Below are 23,443 nucleotides of genomic sequence, written 5' to 3' on the forward strand. Positions count from 1 at the left end.
ACTTGGATATAGTCCCCAAAATGACAGAATGATCTCTGTTTGTTTCCAAGGCAAACCATTCAATATCATGGTAATCCAAGTTTATGCCCTGACCAGCAATGCTGAAGAAGCTGACATTGAATGGTTCTATGAAAACCTACAAGACCTTCTAGAATTAACACCCAAAAAAGATGTCCTTTTCATTATAGGGGACTGGAATGCAAAAGTAGGAAGTCAAGAAACACCTGGAGTAACAGGCGAATTTGGCTGTACAGTAAAGAATGAAGCAGGGCAAAGGCTAATAGAGTTCTGCCAAGAGAATGCACTGATCACAGCAAACACCCTCTCCTTTGACATAAATCATAGCAATATTTTCTTAGATCAGTCTCCTAAGGCAAAGAAATAAAGTAAAAACAAATAGATGATACCTCAGTCAGTTCAGTTCAGTCGCTCAGTCGTGTCCAACTCTTTGTGACCCCATGAATCGCAGCACGACAGGCCTCCCTGTCCATCACCAGCTCCCGGAGTTCACTCAGACTCACGTCCATCGAGTCAGTGATGCCATCCAGCCATCTCATCCTCTGTCGTCCCCTTCTCCTCCTGCCCCCAATCCCTCCCAGCATCAGTCTTTTCCAATGAGTCAACTCTTCGCATGAGGTGGCCAAAGTACTGATACCTAAATAAACTTAAAAACTTTTGCACAGCAAGGGAAACTACTGACAAAATGAAAAGACAACCTACTGAGTAGGAGAAAATATTTGCAAATAATCCAACTAACAAGGGATTAATATCCAGTACAGCTCATACAGCTCAATATCAAAAAAGTAAACAATCAAAAAATGGATAGATGATCTAGATAGACACTTCTCCAAAGATATACAGATGACCAATAGGCACATTAAAATGTGCTCAACATCATTAATATTTGGAAAAATGCAAATCAAAGCAATGAGATAACACCTCACACCTGTCAGAATGGCTGTTATTTAAAAGGACACAGAACAACAAATGTTGTCAAGGATTTGGAGAAAAGGGAACCCTGTATACTGTTGGTGAGAATGTAAATTGGTGCACCCAATATGGAAAACTGTATGGAGGTTCCTCAAAAAAGTGAAAATAGAACTACCATATGACTCAGTATTTTCACTCCTGGGTATATATCTGGAAAAGAATGAAAATACTAATTAGAACATATGCACACACCCCAATATTCACAGCACTATTTACAATAACCAAGACATGAAAGCAACCCAAATGACCATCGACAGACGGTTAGATTAAGAAGATATGGAATATGTATACAACAGAATATTATTCAGCCATAAAAAGAATGAAATAATGCCATTTTCAGCAACATGAATGGACCTAGAGAATATTATCCTTAGTGAAATAAGTCAGACAGTGAAAGAAACTGTATGATATCACATATATGTAGAATCCAAAAAATATTGCTATTGAATGTATACATAAAACACAGACTTGTAGACAAAGAAAACAAATTTGTGGGGGAAGAGGAAGGGACAGATTAAAGGTATGGGATTAACAGATACAAACTACTATACATAAAAAGATAAGCAACAGGATATACTGTGTAGCACAGGGAATTACACCCAGTATCTTGTAATAACCTATAATAAAGTATTATCTGCAAAAATACTGAATCACTATGCTGTATACTGGAAACTAACATAATATTATAAATCTACCATATTTCAATTAAAAGAAAAGGAAGTAGTGGGTAGGTCAATTTGGCTAGAATCAAGACTGCAGGAACAAAAGAGTAGAAGATGAGGCTAGTAAATTGGGAATAAGCTCTGTAAACTGAACCATGTCACTCCCTTGCATAGCATAAAACACTTCTCTTAATAAAAGCAACAAAAGCCTTAACCTGTCCTTACAAGGATCTGAATAACCTGCTCTTTGCCACCTGCACAAAGCTAAATTCCTGATTTTTACTCCCTTTATTATATGGGCTGTAGCTCACAGGGCTTGTTTAGGTTCCTCAAAAATGCTTTGCCTCTACAAAATATCTTCATGACTTTGTATATGCTGTTACCTTGGCCAAACCTTACTTTCAACCTTTAAAAAAAAAAAAAAATTAAAGCTAATTCTAACTCTTCAGATCTCAACTGAATTTTTCTTTTTAAAAAACAGTTGTTGATTCCTCCCTTCAATAACTCGATGAAATCCTATTACATTCTCTGATAACATTCTATAACTCTATTTCATAGTATTCAACACACAATAATTGAATAATTGATTCTGTAATAGTTCTTTGAGTTGTTTCTCCCCTGACAGAAGAACAGATGCTTTACCAGGGCAGGAACTGTGTCTGTCGTATTCAGTGACTGGAGATTATAGAGAAGGATTTAAATTCCCATTTTAAGGAATTTTTGAAGCATTAAACTCAAACCAAAGACATTGTGATTACTAAGATAATAAAAGTAAACATAAAGATTTGAAAAAAGCAACCTTTTATTCATACATTTATTTCACACCTAAAGTTTTAAGTTAATTGATGGAGGTTGATTCTTTATTTCATTTCTAGTTATAAGCCTGAAAATGTTTACAATTTATTTTTACAAATATGCTGTGGATTTGTGTAGTAAAAGACACTGAATTAAAAGTTAGATAATCTTTACTCTAATTCCTATCATTAACTGAATGATTTACCTTACCTCTTTCATGAACCTATATCATTTTCAGAACATGAAGTTTGAATAAGACCATGTATATAAGTTGTTTTTGACATTTTAATATATTTTCTACTTTAGCTGCTATTGTTATTATCTCAGTGTTTTGAAATATTTAAGAAATTACAATCATTGTATTAAATGTTGGAGTTTTGTTATCAGTTTCCTCAAATATATCTAAATTGAACATACCCGGTAGAGGCCAACATAATTTTAGGTTAAAAAATTAATGGACTTTTGTATTATTGTTTTTGGTATAGTCTTGATTCTTACTTAAAAGTGTCTTCTCCCACTTTGATAATTTCAAAAGAATGCTACCATGTTGCTATTTTTGTTTGTATCATATTTGGAGCCTTGCGTATGTATTTCTTGGTTGGATCATGGGATACTCAGCAATGAATGTAACAAGATCAATCCTAGGCACCCTAGTATCAGAGTCCTCTTTTAGAGCACCAGGTGCTTTTGGGATACTTACATCTAGATCAGATTTCTGGTAAAGACAGTGGCTTTTGATAAATGGATGTTGATAATGGTGAGGGTTGACCTGGGCCAACAAAATTATTCTCAGCTAATTTTTTTTCAGCTCTTTGTACAGATAAGGAGTGTGTCTCCACACATCAACAACAGCCAGAAGGAAAAAGATATGTTTCGTTTCTCACTAGAATCATTTCAATGAGATGTCAATCAAAGTATGTTAGTCAAGTTGTCAGTACCCACATTAATATTGAAAGAAGCGTTAAGCTTTACAAGACAAGAAAGACAAGCTGGAAAGGCACCAGCAAGTCATTGATTTTAATCTTAGTCAGATTAAATATTCATTTTGACAAACTGAAAAAAAATATATATCTTAAAAAAAAAAAAGAAAAAAAAAAGCTCTTGCTTTTCAGGTCATTCTTCTAAAGGATCAAGGGAGGAGGGACTGGCAACTATTCTCCGTAAATGCTATCTTGGTATTGGTAGTTTGCAAATATGGAGCGTTCATTGTTTGATTTCTGTGCCTCCCTTAAAACCTAAGTTTGGCAGAAACCCTACAGCATATTCTCAGGAAAAAAGAAAAAACTTAGACATTTCAACCATCTGCCAGATATACCTATCAAATTATTCATTTCTCAGGCTGCTTAAGGTTATTTAAATTCATAGCTTTTCAAACTACTGACAAGGTTTGCACACTGTGAAGAAAATGAATATTGTTAAGGGTTAAATGGACGGCTTCACACTTTAAATGCATTATATATTCACCCCAGGCACTCTCCTACTGATTTTTCTTTATTATTTTATTTTACAATCAGAGACTCTTCATAATTGTGGACCATGCTGACAATCTGCATGACAACGGAAAGATTCAAACAAAACTGACCCTGGAATAGGACAACAGATGCATTATACCTCTCTGGAAACAAGCGTTCACATAAATTTTAGATGTACAAACAGTGCCTTCAGAACGAAAGGTACACAAAGTTGAATCCACATTCTGCCTTGCTGAGCATACATACCCTACTCTAATGCAATTTGCATGACTTGATATGTAGACAGGCAAGATCACCTTTAGAAGTGGTCATCATTAAAATGCAGGCTGTCTATCAAGAGAAATGGTCTCCCAGAAATCAATACCTTAAAAACCCTTGTGGCTAACTGTTCTGCCAGACACTTTCAAATTTTTATAACACTGAAAATAGTGTAGAGTAGGTAAAGGTTTCATTTCTTTGATTTCTTTTTATCACATTCTGTCAGTCCTCGATCAGGTTTCATAACTCAAAGACATACATTTACCACCAGGGGTGGTTCAAAGGCATGTTGACCTTTGATTTACAAAACCCTTAGATTTACTCTGCGCTCTTCCTGAGAGGTTGGTTCTCCCTCTCCACATACCACCACCTACACAAACAAGACAAGGCCTGCTGAGTTCCGAACGTGACTAACCCTGAGCTGGACCTTACTCCCCCTGGTGGCCAAGGGCTCATATTTTATGAGCCTTCTTTTTGTTGATTGGTTTGCAAATTTGGTCTGGGGAGAGATTACAAAGTATTTTAATAAATTTGCTGCAGAGGGGCATCAGTGCTGTGACTATTTGACAAGTATTGCTTGCTTGTAAATAAGTAGACAACAGGATTTGAATTATGACACCTCTATCATACCACCTTGCTCTTTCCTGTTAGGCTCACTTGACAAAGGAAATTCTAATCCTGCTTCAGAACTAAATAAATCAGTTTAGGCCAGTTACTTAACTTTATTGAGGCTTGATTTTTCTTACTTGTAAAACAGGAGTAATAATTCTCTCTAGGTCATAGAATTCATGGATGCAGTAAATGAGAAAGCATATTACAAAGGACTTGGATCCATGATCTTGTAGTGTAGGAAAAATGACTGCTGAAAATGAGAGTTGTGACATGAGAGTTGATAGGATGATATCATTATTCAAAATAATTGCTATAATGATAACTGATAGTTGTAAGGATAGTTTTCACCAGTTTTATGTAAAATTTTTAAAAAATCTTCTTAATTTACAGATTACAAATACTGGTCATTTATTTGAAGTCCTCAAGTTCATATATACAAAAAGTGGAAATTGTTTTTAATTTTCCTTCTGTCCATAGATCACAATTATGAAGAGCCAAGTCTAGGCAAGCTGACACAAGTCTGAAAGTAAAACACTGGCCTTTTGCAATGAAAACAATAGAAAATTATGTGGTTATAATAGCACTCATAAATCAAAATACTCAAATTTTATATAAAATAGGCAGCATTGTATTAGATATTGTTGTTTCAGTAAAATCTGCATTACTTAGAAGATAAGTAAAAAAGAAATTTCTTCAAAGATTGGAGACATTTGATGGTTTGCACAGGCCTTCAAGTTTAGAGGCTACAATATAGCATACTTAAGTTCTGGGGTCAGATGTTCAGAGTGGATTCTGGTTCCATCACTTGAAGATGAAAGTGACAATGAGAATATTCCTAGATATTTGTTTCCACATCTGCACTAGAGGCATAAGAACAGCTCCGCCTTATAATGTTTTTTTAGAGTATTACAGAAATCCATATGTGTAAGTATATGTAAGATAACTGACAATAAGTAATAATACCACTAGCTAACCTTGTTTGTCCTTCCTCCACATGCATTGCTTGATGGATGTGTGGTGACGTATTTAAAACTTAAAGAATATGTCATTTGAGTATTCTTAAAATGCTTAGACCTGGGATTATGGTTACTGATTGATCATATTCAAAATAATGAAGAGGGGACGGATATATGTTCTTTTCTACCTTTGAGCCTTAATAATAATCTTAATATAAAGCAACAAGGCTTCAGTTAGATACAAAAAGGACTTCCTAAGCCTGGAATACCTTGTAAATTGGAGTGGATTGTTGGAGAAAGTATTAATAGTTCTTTCTTTGAAGAACTTTAAAAATGAGTTTGTTAAAGGTGAGAAAGATGCTTTGGAAGCTAATTACATCTGAAGGCCCACAGACTGAAAGATTACATTGTCATACTTTGCTTTTTATAAGTCATATTCAGTAATACAGAGTAGACTGAGAAGACTTAGACCCTAGACTATACTCCCCCACATCCTAGGGCAGATACTGTGGACCCAGACCTACATGTAGATTCTGAAGACCGGCAGTCAGAGGAGAAGATGTAGAGTGGGGCGCTTTCTTCCTGATGTAATTGGCATTACATGATAGCAGGCTGGAACAGGAAGCAGTGTTTCTATAGTACTTATCCATTTTATCCCTCCTTTATCCTCTCCAAAACTATAAACAGCTTATAAAAATACACTCAATTTAGCAAGATACAAGCAAACTAAAAATAAATAGGTGAGCCTTTCTGGGCTTTGGGGAGATGAACTTGCTAGAAAAAGTCAGGGATAAGATTATTGCAAACAAATACTGGCTGTGTGGTCCTGCATAATTGATAGGAGTGGATGTTTTTCTAACAGCCATCAAAAGGTAGAGAACACAATCACTTACATAACTCAGGTGTCCAAACAAACAAACAAGCCAATAAACAAACAACAGAAAATGTTTCAGCTAAAGATTAATGATTCCTCATTCTGGGTTCAAACAGTAGCATTCTAATGCTCACAGAAACTACCTTCACAAAGTTGGCTAATTCATATAATGCCCTTCAGTGTTGACTAAGGGTGGACAAAACAAGCCAGGGCAACATGGGAATGAAACATAAACCACCAGGAAAGGGTTGGTCAGTCAGTGAGTCCCGGGGGCCCAGTATGTGGCTAGATCCAGAGGCCAGACTCTCTTGGTTAGGGGACTGTGATGAACAAGTAAAGGTGCTGACCTAATGGCATTAGGGGATTTCTCAGGTGAGAAAAATAGGGACTAAGGTAGAGGAAAGAAGACAGAAATCCAGTTCTCTGAACTGGGGAGCAAAATGGAGATGTTGTCTGAGTAACAATGCATAATTCCAGTTACAGACTTAATAGACAAGGTCAGAGGCAAATCAGAAGTGAAAGATTCAGGAGGCACAGTCCCCAAACAGTTGGTTGGGAAGGAACGCTTAAGTCCATTCTGATTCAAATGTGAATAGGACCCGAATAAACTTAGAGGTTGAGGTCCAGCAACCCTAGATGGAAGGCGTGACAACATATTATTGTGAGATATTATGAGAGTACTTGTTCTGCCTTTCTTTCAAAACAAATGTAAAATCTCAGCAGACTCAAGTAGAGAATATTATAAATGGATGTGAACACATTAAAATTTTTCAGAAGGCAATTCAAAGTCATTCCTTTGTCATTAAGCTTGTTTTGATTACTTGTTTGGAGGCACCAATAACTTTGATATAACTCTAAGATGTGCTACTATTTTGGAAACCTTATAACTTCCTATGTCTACATTTCTATTATGATTTCAATGTGCCTTTTAAAGCCCTTTAGTCTCTTTTCGCTGTTTCATTGCCTCCCTTACCTACTACATATTCTATAAAATTCTTGCCTTTTTCACACTTTGACCATATTATTCTTGCTTACAATAGAGGACAATAAATTTATTTATTGAACCCAAATGAAAATATTACTTTATATGTTTTCTACCACGTTCTGTACGGCATCCTCAGCAGTTTAATTATCCCCTGGTGCTTTAGTGTATTGTGGCAGGCTGCACAGAAATTAAGTAATACAACCCAAGAGGTACAACAATAAAGGCAAATAAGTTTATCCAACATATTGAAAAATATTTATCTCTTCTGAGGACTGATGTAACAAAAACAAATGGAAAACTCAAACATCTATTTTTAAATTGTTGCCATCACATAGGTGACACTGGTAGCAAGGGAAATCATTTTGTGCTTTAGAAAACAATTGTCTGCTTTTACTTTTTCTTTTTTTGTGCAAGAAAATTCCCCTGAAGGTATACATATGAGGGTGAAGTTCAATAACATTTGGAGTTGCCTGACTTGGTGTCAGTTTGAAACTTTGGATTTCTAAATAAAATTGACAAAGCCATTTATAGAAACTTCACATTTTTATCCTTGGGACTAAAAGCAGCAGGGAATAGAAGCATCTAACCAGCAAAACAGAAAGAAAGCTCCCCTGATGCTTTGTGATTTTTAAATGAAAATAATAGAAGATGAAAGCAAATCTTCATTTTATCTTGTTTGTGATGCCTAATAATTGTGCTTGAGGGGATAAAAATACTCACTGAAAGAAACATTTAAAAACTCGATAGGCTAAGCTACACTGACTCAGGCTTGAGTACAATTCTTTGTTAATCCTTTTAGAAAAGGTCCTTCTCTCAGACATCTCCCTGAAAATGACTTGAGATGGAGTTGTCTTATTTTTATTTTCTGGTAATTCATTCATTCAATATTGAGCAACATTTTACAATTGCTATATTCAAGGAAAGCACTGTGGAAGATGCAAGAAAAGCATATGGTGAGATATGGTGTCTATCTTGTCCATAAATGAGACAATATATTCTTACCTTTGTAACCTAAATACTTAGCACACTACTTATAAAGTTGGCATCCAAATTTTGTTGAATTTTAGTGAGAAATCTCAGTCTGGTAAGAGAAAGGAATAGTTATAATATGCTAAGAAAAATCTATAATAGTATGTGAAATACAATGGGTGCACAGAAAAAGAATTTCATGCTCCTACTCAGAGTAGTCAGCCCTGATAAGAGCAGAGTTGAGCTGAGTTTTACAGGGGATATAGTTGTTTATGCATGAGGTAAGAGAAGGGAAGAACAGGCCAGGAGGAGCCATGATATGCAAGATGCTTGTGTTATAAATTAATCTTGTGCTGTTTATATCATTGACTTTTAATATTTAGAAGGTTATCTTTCAGAATTAAGTGAAAACAAATGTTGGCTTATCAGATTTGGAAAAAGATGAAAGGTATTTACAAAAAGTAAATGTTCTTAACAAGTAATACAATACTCAAGGCAGCAGGAAAAACACAAACTAAAACAAATGAGATGGCATTTGCGGTACTGACGAGACTTTTAAAATCATAAATCCAACATTGGTTGAAAAAGCCGACAAAAAGAAAAATATTTCTGGAAAACATTTTGTCAGACTAACTCACCACACACTTTACATATATTTGACCCAGTGATTCTACTTCTAGAAATTTATATAACCTAGGTATGTACCAATATTTATATAACAACAGCATCCTTGAATATTTGTTTATGAAATGAGTAAAAATACACAAAATACCTAACAGTAACAATGGTCAAGAAATTGGATACCTCATGTAAAGAAATACTACCTAGAACTTGAATATTCTATTTTTCAAAACATCTAATGACAGAGAAGCTTGCTCCAAATACAATGTTAAGTCAATAAAAAGGATATACAGCAGCATATATGTAATGACATCAATGTATTCAAGCAAATATATCTATTGCAACACTCACTCTATTCAGCCAAAAGCAATGGTCTTGATTTTAGATTCATAAGAAAAGATTCAGCTCCCTCAGCACCAAGATTATCTTGTTAAGAAAGGACATAAAACAGGCAGCACAATAAACCCTGTATAACTAGAGACCAATGATTCTCTACTCAACCCACAAATTATTTCCCCCGCTGTATGTACATATCTTTCTCCAGTCAAGAGGTGGAGCTATATCCTTTCTCCTTGAATTGGGCTGAATCTTTAACTGCTTCCTGATTTTCTTGGATTTTGAATTTAAGCATCATGAAAGTCTAGCAGTTTATGCTTCTTGCTTATGACCTCACTTATAAGAAGCAACACAGATAGCTTCATCTCATGAATCAAGATGCCAAGATCACAGCCGCAGCTGACTTCTGGTGAACATTAGCATCAGCCATGTAAATGTCTATACTCCAGCCCCAGTTGAGCTGTCAGGCTGATGTCAAAGGGAGCAAATTTGGGCTTCCTCCTGCCCTGTCCAGATAGCAAATAAATGGTGCTGATTTAAAACACCGAGTTTTGACATACAGTAGTAGAAAAACAACACAAGAGACAACTCCACAGTGGAGTTGAGCTCCAAATTCCCTTCAATAAGACTTTGAATGCCCCATCTACTTCATCCACTTTGCATTTGGGATCTTTATAGACACAAAATTATAAACTGTGTTTGAGTATTAACCACCTCAGTTCAGGGATGCTAACAGCTCTGTGGTGCCTTCATCTTTTGTGCCTTATGGTTCTGTAGTCCCTTGAGGGATACACGATTAACTTCCATTTACTAGTATAACCACATTTCATAAATGCCATTACTTGGTAAACAATCTGAGCAACACATTTCAGGTACTTGAACATTCTGTATGTGTTTCTTTGACCAGCTTTTCATTTTTCTGAGATCTTATTATATTCAAAAATTCCTTGAATTATCATTAAAAGGAGTATTCAATCTAAGGACAAATCCTCAAGTGTCTTGAGATAAAGAAGAAAACTGCCATTTATCTTTTATTTCCATCTATCTAAGTCTTCTTCAGGCTTTCACTGAGTGACCGACCTCTCTAAGACAGAAAGCCATATTCACTTTTTCATGAGGCAGTCCCTTCTTTTTTTGACAATGTATGTTTCTACATTGATTACCACACGATAGCAAAACCCTCTAGTCCTCCTGGAATACTACTCCTACCTACAGAAGGTGAATGGGGTACTGGATCAGCAGGTTAGGAAAACAAGACAGGGATGCTTTACACAGTCTTTCTGTCCCATTTCTCTAAAGAGCAAGGAGGGCAGTAGGAAGCATTCTGCTCTGCTCCTCCGTGCAGGCATTCGTCAGAATAAGCCCCACGACCGGGGAAGGCCTGTGGTGACACAGTACTGTTTGTGATTGAATAAAAAATGTCTCTTTAATTAAATGGTTTCTTACTAGGAAATAAAATATTGCCCATATCTAAGCAACATTCTTCAATATAAAATTTAGGGGGGGGATAATCATATATTTATAGTTTTAGACACTTTTGAGAATGAAAGATGGTACCAGACAGAATAAACAAGTGTAACTTTTTGGGCAATACCAACTTTGTGTTGTGTTGTATTGGTCACGCAGTTGTGTCCGACCCTTTGTGACCCCTTGGTCCATCCATGAAATTCTCTAGACAAGAATACTGGAGTGGGTTGCCATCCTCTTCTCTAACACCAGCTTTAGCACCAATAAAGCTGATACATGTATTCTGTATGATTTGCTCTTGTGGTTTACCGCTCAACTGAATCAGTCTTCATGATAGGAAGGATAGTGCTATTTTTGAATCCCTTAAAATCTTAAAATTGATAATTTCTTAAAATTTTCTATCTTTCAGAGGAATGCCTTCTAAAAGTGAATTACTTAAACTAGTCAGTGTGAAAGAAAGTCTGGAAAACTATACACAAAATTGTCAATATTGCTTTTTCTTCGAAGTGTAAGATTTTAGGCTACTTTCAATATGAAAAAACTATATATATATATATTTGAAGCATATATATATATATATATATATACATATATATGAGAGAGATTCTGTGTTTGAAGTTTTGCAAGTCTTTCTTTGATAATCACGAAACAGAAATTAAAGAAAAAGATCTCATGATAAGCAGTGAGTATGCTTATTACGTAACAAGCCTCGCATTATCTCACTTTATCCTGTTAAGAACATACAGAGTAGATCTTATTTCCCTGTATTATTAATAAGGACACTGAATTTCAAAGATACTGTGCCCAGGTAACGGTGAAGCCAGAATTTGAATTTAGGGCTGTTTGGGTCTGCAGTTCATGTGGTGAATTGTGGTGTTATGCTGCCTTACTGTTCTGCTCATGGTGGCTGATAATTGAGTTGGGAATTGATAGCTCATTTCTCATTTTACCCTGTGTCACTATGGCTGGTTCCTGTGTGAAGATAAGTGCACCTGAGCTCAGTTCTCAGATCAGCAGTGAGCATTCATTTCTAATTCCCAAGAATATCTAGTATAATATTTTCATAGTCATAGAACAATTCCTTCACATCCAACAGCCACGCTCCTACCTCAGTGGAAATTTTACTTCTTAGTCTGGATGTCTTGCTTTCTGTTTAGTCCTCATACGATTGATTCACATGTCTTGGATATAGCATTTTACACATTTAGCCATCTCTCGGTTTTGCAATATTCAGCACATTTTCTGCTAGTTTTTTGTTTCATAAGTTATTGTACAGTCAACAAATGTGTGGATGTACCTGAATACAAGATTGATTAAGGACACTGTACTCTATTCAGTCGTGTGTGCTGAGCACTGGAATTAAATTTCACGTGAAATCTTGTTTTCCATGTAATGGCTCACTTATCTTTTTAAGGAAAAATTTACTTATGCTAAAAAATCAGCTGTGAATTAATTAGATTTAGAGAGGCCAGAATGAAGGCCTATGGAAATGACCGTGTGATCTTTTATGTATGCTACAGATAGATGTTCTTCATTCAACTCTAAACATATTCTTCTTAAAAATACATGAGTTTTACTGAAAAAAGGAATCTATACTTGGAAAATATGTATTGATTTTTAAATACTAGTATTTTAATTGGCATTGGAACACTCTTTGCTTTGGACTCAAAACTGAAATTGATCTTACACTGAAGAGATGCAGCATAGTGATCAGTTCTGAAAGAAAGTAGTGAAAATCAAGAAAAGCCGGTAGGAGGAATGAAGTTGAGTGATCAATGGTACCAGTATCAGTGATAACACGAATGCTGCCTATTGGCAAGAGGACATTTGGGAGGCCTTTCTAGTGTATCTACTGAAATTCTTACTTAGTCAATCTACCCCTTCATTTTACTCATTATAAAGACCATAATAAGGGATATGTTCCATAAGAAAACTTTAAAGAAAACAGAATTATTCTGAAAGTACTTATGATCATATGTAGCACAAATCTTCATGAGTATATTGACATTACTTTCTGAAACAGAAATAATATGATAATAGCCATCTAAAAATGAAGTTCCTTTAACTAATTTGTCTAGTAAGTTTAAGTATGGCCAGTTGTTAGATATTTTAAAAGTTCATATAAATTTCCATTGAACATTATGACAAGCATACTTTGAAATATTATTTTTCTTTAAGTGGAAACTTATTCCTCTATCTAGTAAACAGATACTCAGTTCATAGACCACAGATAAAGAGAGTTACTTCTTACCCATAGGAGTTCATTATCTTGTTGGAGGGAATAAGCATCACCCTGTTAGGAAAAAAATGGATTCTTTAAGAACGAAAACTGCTTCAATTTCTCTAGGTTGAAGTAAACTGAAATGCTTTTATTTCTAGAATGATTAGACAACTTGAGAAAAATTGATAAAAGTTTTTTTTTCTTGTGCAATTCATATTTAAAAAAACCCTAAGTTGCCTATGTTCAATACAAACCATCATACATTAAAGTAGTAGAATTTCACCTAGTACCAAACACTTAGAGGTTTACAAATATTTTGGCACATGAGCTAGGGAGTAGATGGTTCACAGGAAGGGATCGATGTTTTTCTCCCCTCTGTACTCAAATTGCATTGGTGTTTATTGCTTAATGTAGAGTGATTTTTAAAATATGATTAAAAAATGAAAGCATTCTTTCACAGAGCATTTTACTTTAGTCTTAGATCTCAACTTTGAAAAAGAACCTTGACATAAAAATTGTATTAATAATTCATGGACTATATTAATGGCTGAGTTAAAACTTTAACAAGTTGGTGTTACAAAACTGTCAAAAACGTAACAACCCTGCCTTCTTTAATTTCAACTGCCTCTGATGAAGCGTAGGGAAATGCCTTATTGGTGTGCAGTGTTACCAATTATCTGACAGAGCCAGAGTGTATTTCCAGCTAATCAGAAATAAGAGTGCAGAATTAAATCTCCCGTGTGAAACTCATCATTTACATATTTATGATTCAGAAATGATAATAAGGCTAATGAGAAACTCACATACTGCCTTTAAAAGTCAAGTCAGTCTTATAGTTAATTTTCAACAGATAAAGCTTCTGATACATGGTTGTTGAAAGATGATGTCTGTCGATAACAATTCATTTTAATTAAACATTACAAATTATTTGTATGGATATATCCATACATTATAATATAAGGGGGTTTGTTTTTAAACTGTCACCTTTGGGCTAAGACTTAGATACAAGGTTAATGGAAAGGGTGTAACACAAAGAGTGTATACAAATAAAATACTTTGGGGAAAATGGTAATAATATATGCATGCATACACACACCTAACCCCAGAACTGCTTTATATGTGTCTGGGAGGATCAGAGAGGAGGTGACCAGTTGTAGTTTGTGAGGGTTCTTTAAAGCTGTTAAGAGTTTGAGGTTGTGATTTGCATATACATTTCTGAATTGAGACAATATGTTGTGTGCTATGATTATGCTCATTAAGTGGCATTATCTTCAGAGCCAAACCATTTGAATATGCTCACTGCTGCAACATCATTAACTAAAGAGGTGACATGCTCCCACCCTCACATCCACTCTAAGAAAATCCTAATACAAGTCATTAATTTGCTGATGTTAGCAGATGACCCTTTCTGTATATAACATGGGTTTTAGTTTTCTGTGGGTGTCTTATTTGTGCAAGTATTTGGGAGTGCTCTAGCACTCACAGACCTTATTTTTAAAGCATACTTTTTCCCCCTCCAAGGTGGCTTTAAAATAAATTTTAATTTTGTGCCATAAAGTGTGTTTATTTCAATTTGCTTTCCTTTTTAACTCATTTCCTAAGAATTTTTGCATTGAATAACATTGCTGTGTGAAAAAGAATAGCCTTAGTGTTTTTATCTCTGTTACAATACTGTTTAGTGCCTTACTGTTTTAACAGCATTATGATGATGATTACATAACAATAACAATTTAAAAAATAACAAAAGCAACAAAATAGCTTGTATGGTCATGGGAACAATAGAGGACTAATATAGCTCTAGAAAAGGTAAATATCATATCTACATTGCTGTATTTGTTTTCTTTTGCTTCATAAGAAATTACAACAAACAGTGGCTTAAGAAAGTAAAAAAAAAAAAGAACACATTTTTATTTCACAGTTTCTTTGGGTCAGCAGTCTGAGCACAGTCTAACCTGGTTCCTTGCTCAGGGACTAATAAGCTGCTACCTAGGTGGAGAAGGCAGTGGCACCCCACTCCAGTACTCTTGCCTGGAAAATCCCATGGATGGAGGAGCCTGGTAGGCTGCAGTCCATGGGGTCACTAAGAGTCAGACACGACTGAGCAACTTCACTTTCACTTTTCACTTTCGTGCACTGGAGAAGGAAATGGCAACCCACTCCAGTGTTCTTGTCTGGAGAATCCCAGGGATGGGGGAGCCTGGTGGGCTGCCATCTATGGGATCGCACAGAGTTGGACACGACTGAAGCGACTTAGCAGCAGCAGGTGTCCACTGGACACCTCTGAGGTTTATTGTCTCTTTCAAGATAAAATGGTGCTGGCAGAATTCAGTTCCTTTAGTTGTAGTACTGAGGCTGTAATCCCATAGAGGCTATCTATAATTTGCTTCTATGTGGCCCTGCTCCATAGCTGGTTCACATCATATCAACTTGCTTATTTGAAATCAACTGAGGAGTCTATTGCTCCAGCCACTAAGACAGTGTCTTCTGCAATGCAGCATCATCATGGGAGTGACATTCCATCACCTTCGCCATGTTCTATTGGTTAGAAGTAAGTCACAAGTCTTGCTCTCACTCAAGAGGACAAGTTTGTGAATCATGGTGGATGACTTTACAATGTATCCACTTGTCCATGATAGTCACTGAAAGGCAGCATAGAACACTAGTTAAGAATTTAGACCCTAGCTCACACATGCTCAAATATCAGCTCTATCATTTTCTGGATTACTTGATATTTGGAAGGTACTGAACCATTTTGTGACTCATTATTTTCATGTTTCAAAGAAAGTTAATGATAAGATCTATACCTAATATTTTTATGAGGACTAAGTGTATTAATTCATTTTAAACATTTAGAAGATTGCCTGGTACATAGTAAGGTTTTGATAACATTACTGTTGCTGACTATTATGAATAAATAATCTCATTTTTATACTCTTTAGGAAAGAGGTAACACTTTATGTCACTGTTTGTGCTTCCAGCAAAATGACAAAAGCCATAGTTAACCACAACATTATTTCCCCTGTGCCTGCCAAGATATCGGGGCTTCTCCAGTAACACAGCAATAAATAATTTGTCTGCAATGCAGGAGCTACAGGAGAGGTGGGTTCAATCCTGGGTCAGGAAGACTCCCTAGAGGAGGGCATGGCAATCCACCCCAGTGTTCTTGCCTGGAGAATCCTATGGACAGAGGAGCCTGGTGGGTTACAGTTCATAGCATCACAAAGAATCGGACATGACTGTGTGACTTAGCACGCACACATACACCAAGATATCTGTGACTTTAATCTTTGAGATTATTTATACTAAGCCCTTGTATCTTGGCTTTTGGATAAGGTGACCCAATGAATAAAGTTTATACCCTGAAACCTCATTTGCTCAAAAAATAGCAACGCTAGATAAAATCAAACACAAACAAAACAACAACAGCAAGAACCCTGAAAACCAAAATGATCTAAGTGGAGTACAAAAAAAAAAATCACACCTAAGATAAAACACCAGGAAAATGTTAAACAGCTGTTAAGGAAGGAATGACTCTATAACTAGAATCAGGGAGAGATATCTAGAGTATGGTTGATATAGACCAAAGATGACAAAACATTCTATGAAAAACAGAGGCTGAAGCTAGTTCAGTTCAGTCAAAACAAAGAAACAATCTTGAAGTTGATTGGAAAAAAACAAGAGATACCTGTGGGTATTATTACATATGGGTAGTATTAGCAACAGTATTTTCCAAAAGAAAATGATGTATTTGCTTTAAATAATCGTAGTTAACTACACTTTGGATTTAGTCTTCGTTCTAAGTAATCTGTGTATCTTTTGACATGGCTAATATTAAAATATTGTTCCCATTTTACAAATGAGGAAATTGAGGCCCTGAGAAATTAAGAAACTTTCCTAAACTTACAAGCAATTAAAAGGTAAAGCTATTTATCTTATGTTTTTATAACCAGCTTAATTATATTAGAGTAAGAGTTAAATCAATATTTTCCAAGATCATATAATAGACAGAATTTAGCATCCTAAGTCACCCAAATAACTCTTGGAAATTGCACTTAATTAAGATGAGCTGGAATCAAGATTGCCGGGAGAAATATCAATAACCTCAGATATGCAGATGACACCACCCTTATGGCAGAAAGTGAAGAGGAACTCAAAAGCCTCTTGATGAAAGTCAAAGAGGAGAGTGAAAAAGTTGGCTTAAAGCTCAACATTCAGAAAACGAAGATCATGGCATCCGGTTCCATCACTTCATGGGAAATAGATGGGGAAACAGTGGAAACAGTGTCAGACTTTATTTTTGGGGGCAAAATCACTGCAGATGGTGACTGCAGCCATGAAATTAAAAGATGCTTACTCCTTGGAAGGAAAGTTATGACCAACCTAGATAGCATATTGAAAAGCAGAGACATTACTTTGCCAACAAAGGTTTGTCTAGTCAAGGTTATGGTTTTTCCTGTGGTCATGTATGGATGTGAGAGTTGGACTGTGAAGAAGGCTGAGCACCGAAGGGTTGATGCTTTTGAACTGTGGTGTTGGAGAAGCCTCTTGAGAGTCCCTTGGACTGCAAGGAGATCCAACCAGTCCATTCTGAAGGAGATCAGCCCTGGGATTTCTTTGGAAGGAATGATGCTAAAGCTGAAACTGCAGTACTTTGGCCACCTCATGCGAAGAGTTGACTCATTGGAAAAGACTCTGATGCTGGGAGGGATTGGGGGCAGGAGGAGAAGGGGACGACAGAGTATGAGATGGCTGGATGCCATCACTGACTTGATGGACGTGAGTCTGAGTGAACTCCGGGAGTTGGTAATGGACAGGGAAGCCTGGCGTGCTGCGATTCATGGGGTCGCAAACAGTCGGACTGTGGAGAAGGAAATGGCAACCCACTCCAATGTTCTTGCCTGGAGAATCCCATGGACAGATAAGCCTGGTAGGCTGCAGTCCATGGGGTTGCACAGAGTCAGACATGACTGAAGCAACTTAGCAGCAAAGAGTCGGACACGACTGAGTGACTGAACTGAACTGAACTGAAGATGAGTGAACCCAGAGAGAAACATAGAGCTTGATAAAGGATGTCAGTAAATTTGTGTAACTACAAATTTGATTTGCAGTCAAATTTTATAGACTGTAAAAATAATAACAATTTTCTGAATTTAAAAAAGTAAAATAAAAACTCAAATATTATGATGTGTTGATTGATATGGTATAATAAAAAGTTGGCAAGTTGAGGAACATGGCATTTTACTGCCATTTTGGGAGGAAGACAAAAATACCGAATAAAAGTTGACTTTATTAGATAAATATGTAAACTTTTTATATTAAAATTATATTATAAAATATGTATATATATACCATAATTTACATATATTATGTATTATATATGAGAAGATTATGGGTTGTAGAAAATAGTACTAATTTAGTAGTGGCAAAAAAGAGGGGTAAACATAAAATGCAGAATAAAATGTAGAAAAAGTTAAACAGTAAATGTAAACATATATACACCTACTATATTACTAGTACAAGGCTACTACTATACTACTACTATAAGGCACAAGGACTTTTTAATAGGAAAAAACTTATATAGCTATTGCCTGCTTTAAAAATATGAGTGAGTGTGAGTGAAAGTAGCTCAGTCATGTCCAACTCTTTGCAACCCCAAGGACTGTAGCCCACCAGGCTCCACTGTCCATGGAATTCTCCTGGCAAGAATACTGGAGTGGGTTGCCATTCCCTTCTCCAGGGGATAAAACCACACAAAACGTTCCAAACAAAAAAATCCCAAAGGATATATCAAACAAGTCAGTTTTAATGAGGCAGATGAACCTAGAAGTCAGAAAGAGAAAGACAAATACATGTATTAATGCATACATAGGGAATCCAGAAAGATGGTACCAATGATCCTATGTGCAGGGCAGCAAAGGAGACAGAGACATAAAGGACTCAGTGGGAGAAGGAGAAGGTGGGGTGATTTGAGAGAATAGCATTGAAGAATACACATTACCATATGTAACATGGATTACCAGTAAGAGTTTGATGTATGTATGAAGCAGGGCACCCAAAGCTGGCGCTCTGTGGCAACTGGAGGGATAGGGTGGGGAGGGATATGGGAAGGGGGTTCAGTTGGAGGGGCACATGCATACCTATGGCCAATTCATACTGATGTATGGGAAAAACCATCACAATATTATAAAGTAATTATTCTCCAATTAAAATAAATAAATTAATTTGAAAAAACACTGCTCAGAAGAATGCTATTTGTCAAGAAAATAATAGGCAAAGTATTAACATAGATAAATCAGTATATGCCATAATAATCAAAAGGAAATTTATATAGAAGATATAACAATTATAAAATTTTATGTATATAACATAATCAAGAAATCAATAAATGAAAAGTTTTACCAGACACTGATAAACCAAGCACATAAAGAAAGAAATCCTTAAAACTCAACATATTTTTATACAAAACTGATTATAATTTTAAAGACATGAGTATTCACAAAGCACATATTTAATTATAAGGTAATTAAAATAGAAATCAACTCTTAAAAGATGGATTTAAAAAATAAGTTATGCTTCAAAATGTTAAAAACTTTTAGAAATAATTTACAGTTTCTTAGAAACTTCACTCTTTTGAATGCATTTTATAAACCTCGATGCAGCATTTTATATTCTTTTATTTTCTTGTTAAACACTTGGCCCTTTTGTTTCAACTTGTAAGATCATCTCAGATCTTAACTCTCTAACCCATATAATTTTTTTACTCCATGACTGGTGTCTATATTCTATGTTAATATGTTTCCTATGCACTCCTTTGAGTCATTCACAAGAATGATAAATCTGTTAACATGAAGGACAGACTTAAAATCCTAATGTATCTAATTAGTGATGGAATAATGCATTAACCCTTTCAGATTATGAAGAACTATATTTTGATTATCTCTTTTTTATTCTCTGATACTGCTTAATACAGGAGTAATATAGCTTCTGTTTTAGGACTGCGCTCAATTACAGACCTAAATTTTTTTTTTTTAACTTATACATAACATACCCAAGAAAGCACTGATACACTAAAAAAGGAAAAAGATTTTGCTAAAGGTGTAAGGGAGCAAAGAAGAAACACATATCTTCTGACACGCAGATATATATTAATAGCTTGATTTTTTAGGCATAAAGATTTTTCTTTGTTAAGATATAGCAAAGATTAGAGAAAACTTTCCGGAGTACTGACTTTCCAGTTTCTTATTTCCCTACCTATAGGATAAACACTAATCATAAATTTCACCTCCAAGGAGTGTCCTCAGACATCTGGATCCATTAGTAAAGGCCAAGAGAAAGGACGATTTTATTCCCCATACAATTTTGTGACTTGATCTCTCCAATTTTGGATACCTCAACAAGATAGCTATATCTTAAGAGATAAAAATAAGCATAAAATTCATACCAAAGGAATTCCACTCATATGGTCATAGAGGAAATTATTCTGGAAATACAGTGCATTATTTAGGTGTTAAGGAGCTTGGGTACCAATCTTCACTGGAGTTAAGCACTGAAGAGTGAATTAGAGGAAGGGCAAGATTTTCCTCTCTCTGGGCCCAAGTTTTCTTATCTCCAAATGATGGGGTTGGGCTAATTTAGGTACAAGCTTCTTGTTCTAATCTTTTGCTGAGTTATGATATTCCCCACTGAACCCTATCTGTTCAAATCTTGGCTCCCCATAAAACTCAGAAAACATTCTCTCTCTCTATCTCAGCTATCTAGAGATTTTTTTCTTCTTCCTTCTTTTTTAAACTATCTCTTGGCAGAAATATCTCAGTCTTTTCTGATTTAAATTTATGCTCCTCTTTAGTGGCTTTTCATGAGTATCCCAATAGTGTGTGTATTCCATTTTTTCTGCAGCTATGCTTAGTCAGCTGGCTTTTTTATTCTCTTGAAAGAGAATTAATTGCTCTCTGCCCTCTCAGTCTCTGTGAGGCAAATCAAGGTTTCCTTTTATTGCTTGGATCTTCATGTAGGATGGGCTCTGCTATTTCCCTAAGCTTATGGAAGGTAGGTTTTTAGTCAAATGCAATTATTCCCCAGTGCAATTGGCAACATGGCCTCAATCTTCTTTAGGCATATCCTTAACCTACAGTGCTCTGCTGACCCTGCAAAGCTGTTTATAATCCCTTCTCTTAAACACACATTTCCAGAGCTAAGTCATTAACTTTCCACTCAAATTGCTGTATCAACAACTTTTGTCCACAGACATTAAAGGACACCAACTATCTGACATAGTGATCAGGTCCTTGTTGCAGTAAGACACTCATGGAATTATACTGCCTGGTCATCCCTCTCTTTAGTATGCTATGAATTGATGGGAAACATAACTAAATTTAAGAAAGCCGACTATCATTTGGAAGACTTGTATAACAGATTATAAGTTAACATACTCATTAGGAGCAGTTATTTTTAATTTGCTAGTGAAATACACACCTTATTTTGGAGGGGTAGTGACATTTTAACGACAATTAAGAATAAGTAGTAATTATATCGGAGAAGGCAATGGCACCCCACTCCAGTACTCTTGCCTGGAAAATCCATGGACAGAGGAGCCTGGTAGGCTGCAGTCCATGGGGTCGCTAAGAGTTGGACATGACTGAGCGACTTCACTTTCATTCTTCACTTTCATGCATTGGAGAAGGAAATGGCAACCCATTCCATTGTTCTTGCCTGGAGAATCCCAGGGACGGGGGAGCCTGATGGGCTTCTGTCTATGGGGTCGCACAGAGTCAGACACACTGAAGCGACTTAGCAGCAGCAGTAATTACATAGTAGAGTATGTCCATGGAGTCACAAAGAATCCGACACGACTGAGTGACTCAACTGAACTGAACTGAACATAGTAGAGGGAGAAAAGGAAGATAAAATATAGTATAAAAGGAAGAATAAATGTGTTGGGCTTAGAACATTTAAAGAAGTATTACATGATGAAGTTAAAATGGTAGGCTGGTAAATACTATCAGAGATATAATCTTGAGTTATAGTGAAAGGCAAGATTTTCCTTTGAGGAGAGTAACGTAATCAGGCTTGTATTCAAGTATGCTAATCAAGAGGATAAAATGGAGGGAAAAGAGACTAGAGGTAAGATAAACTTAGGAAAAGATACTTCAGGACTTGGTAATCACTGGAAATGGAGATGACAGAGATACCTGGAGGAATTAAGAGGGTGAAGCCATGTCTTACTCTTTAGTAAAGGTGTAGATGGTGATGTTCTTACCAAAATCAGAAAACTGAAAAGAGGTGCAAGTTTATGGGAACCTGGGAAGTCATGATTTCAACTTTAGCAGTTTTGAGTTTAAAGCTGCAAATAAAAATGTGAATTTTAAGAGAAAGCTGAGATGAAGAGGTATGGAGTTTGAAAGGTGGTTGAAAAACAGTCTGTGTTAATCATTGTGTCAATAAAAGAAAGACAGTCTTTATGGATACAGAGTTTAGAAGTCACTATTATTAGCAAAGTTACTTACAGTCACATGTTAAATCCTAAATCTGTAAATGAACTGTATGTTCATTTGACTTGTAGAGTATAAACTTTTTCTTTAAGATCTGTATTTATTAGAGTCCTCAGCATGCTCCAATAACACATTTGCATGGTTATGTTTAACCACATTGCTTAAAATGAATCCATGAGATACTTTAATAATATAGTAAGTAAAGACAAATTACATGTTGAAACTATTAAACACTATATAAGATCAAAGTACTCTTAATTGCTCATTATAGTTCAACCAAGAAATTCTGTCTTTAGAAATTTTGATTAAATTTGACAGAAACTTAAGTGAAAAATGTTTCTCGCAATATCTGAATATTTATTTATTTATTTTTAGAGTGGCAGGGAGTTTCTGTTTCTGTAGGGTACTTCGGCATTTCAAATCTCTGAACTCAGTATTGATGACTTCTTTGAACTCGTGCCTGTTCTATTTTCCACATTTCTTTATTCTATTAGATCCCAATTTTTTGCCTTTTATAAGGAGTTTTAAGCATAAGACTTGGTGTAAGGTAACTATTTACTAATTTTTTGACATAACAGAAATAGTGCATTGTTAGACATGTATCATATCAATATTACTAACATCATTTATTTCACTCTCCTAAAATACTGTTTCCATTCCTTTCCTCGGAAGCTTTACACTACTCATTCCTTCATATAAAATCCTGGCTCACCACACACTTTTGGTTCATTGTCTAT

This window comes from Bos taurus, chromosome 8 (genome assembly GCF_002263795.3).
Source record: "Bos taurus isolate L1 Dominette 01449 registration number 42190680 breed Hereford chromosome 8, ARS-UCD2.0, whole genome shotgun sequence".
Lineage (NCBI taxonomy): Eukaryota > Metazoa > Chordata > Mammalia > Artiodactyla > Bovidae > Bos > Bos taurus.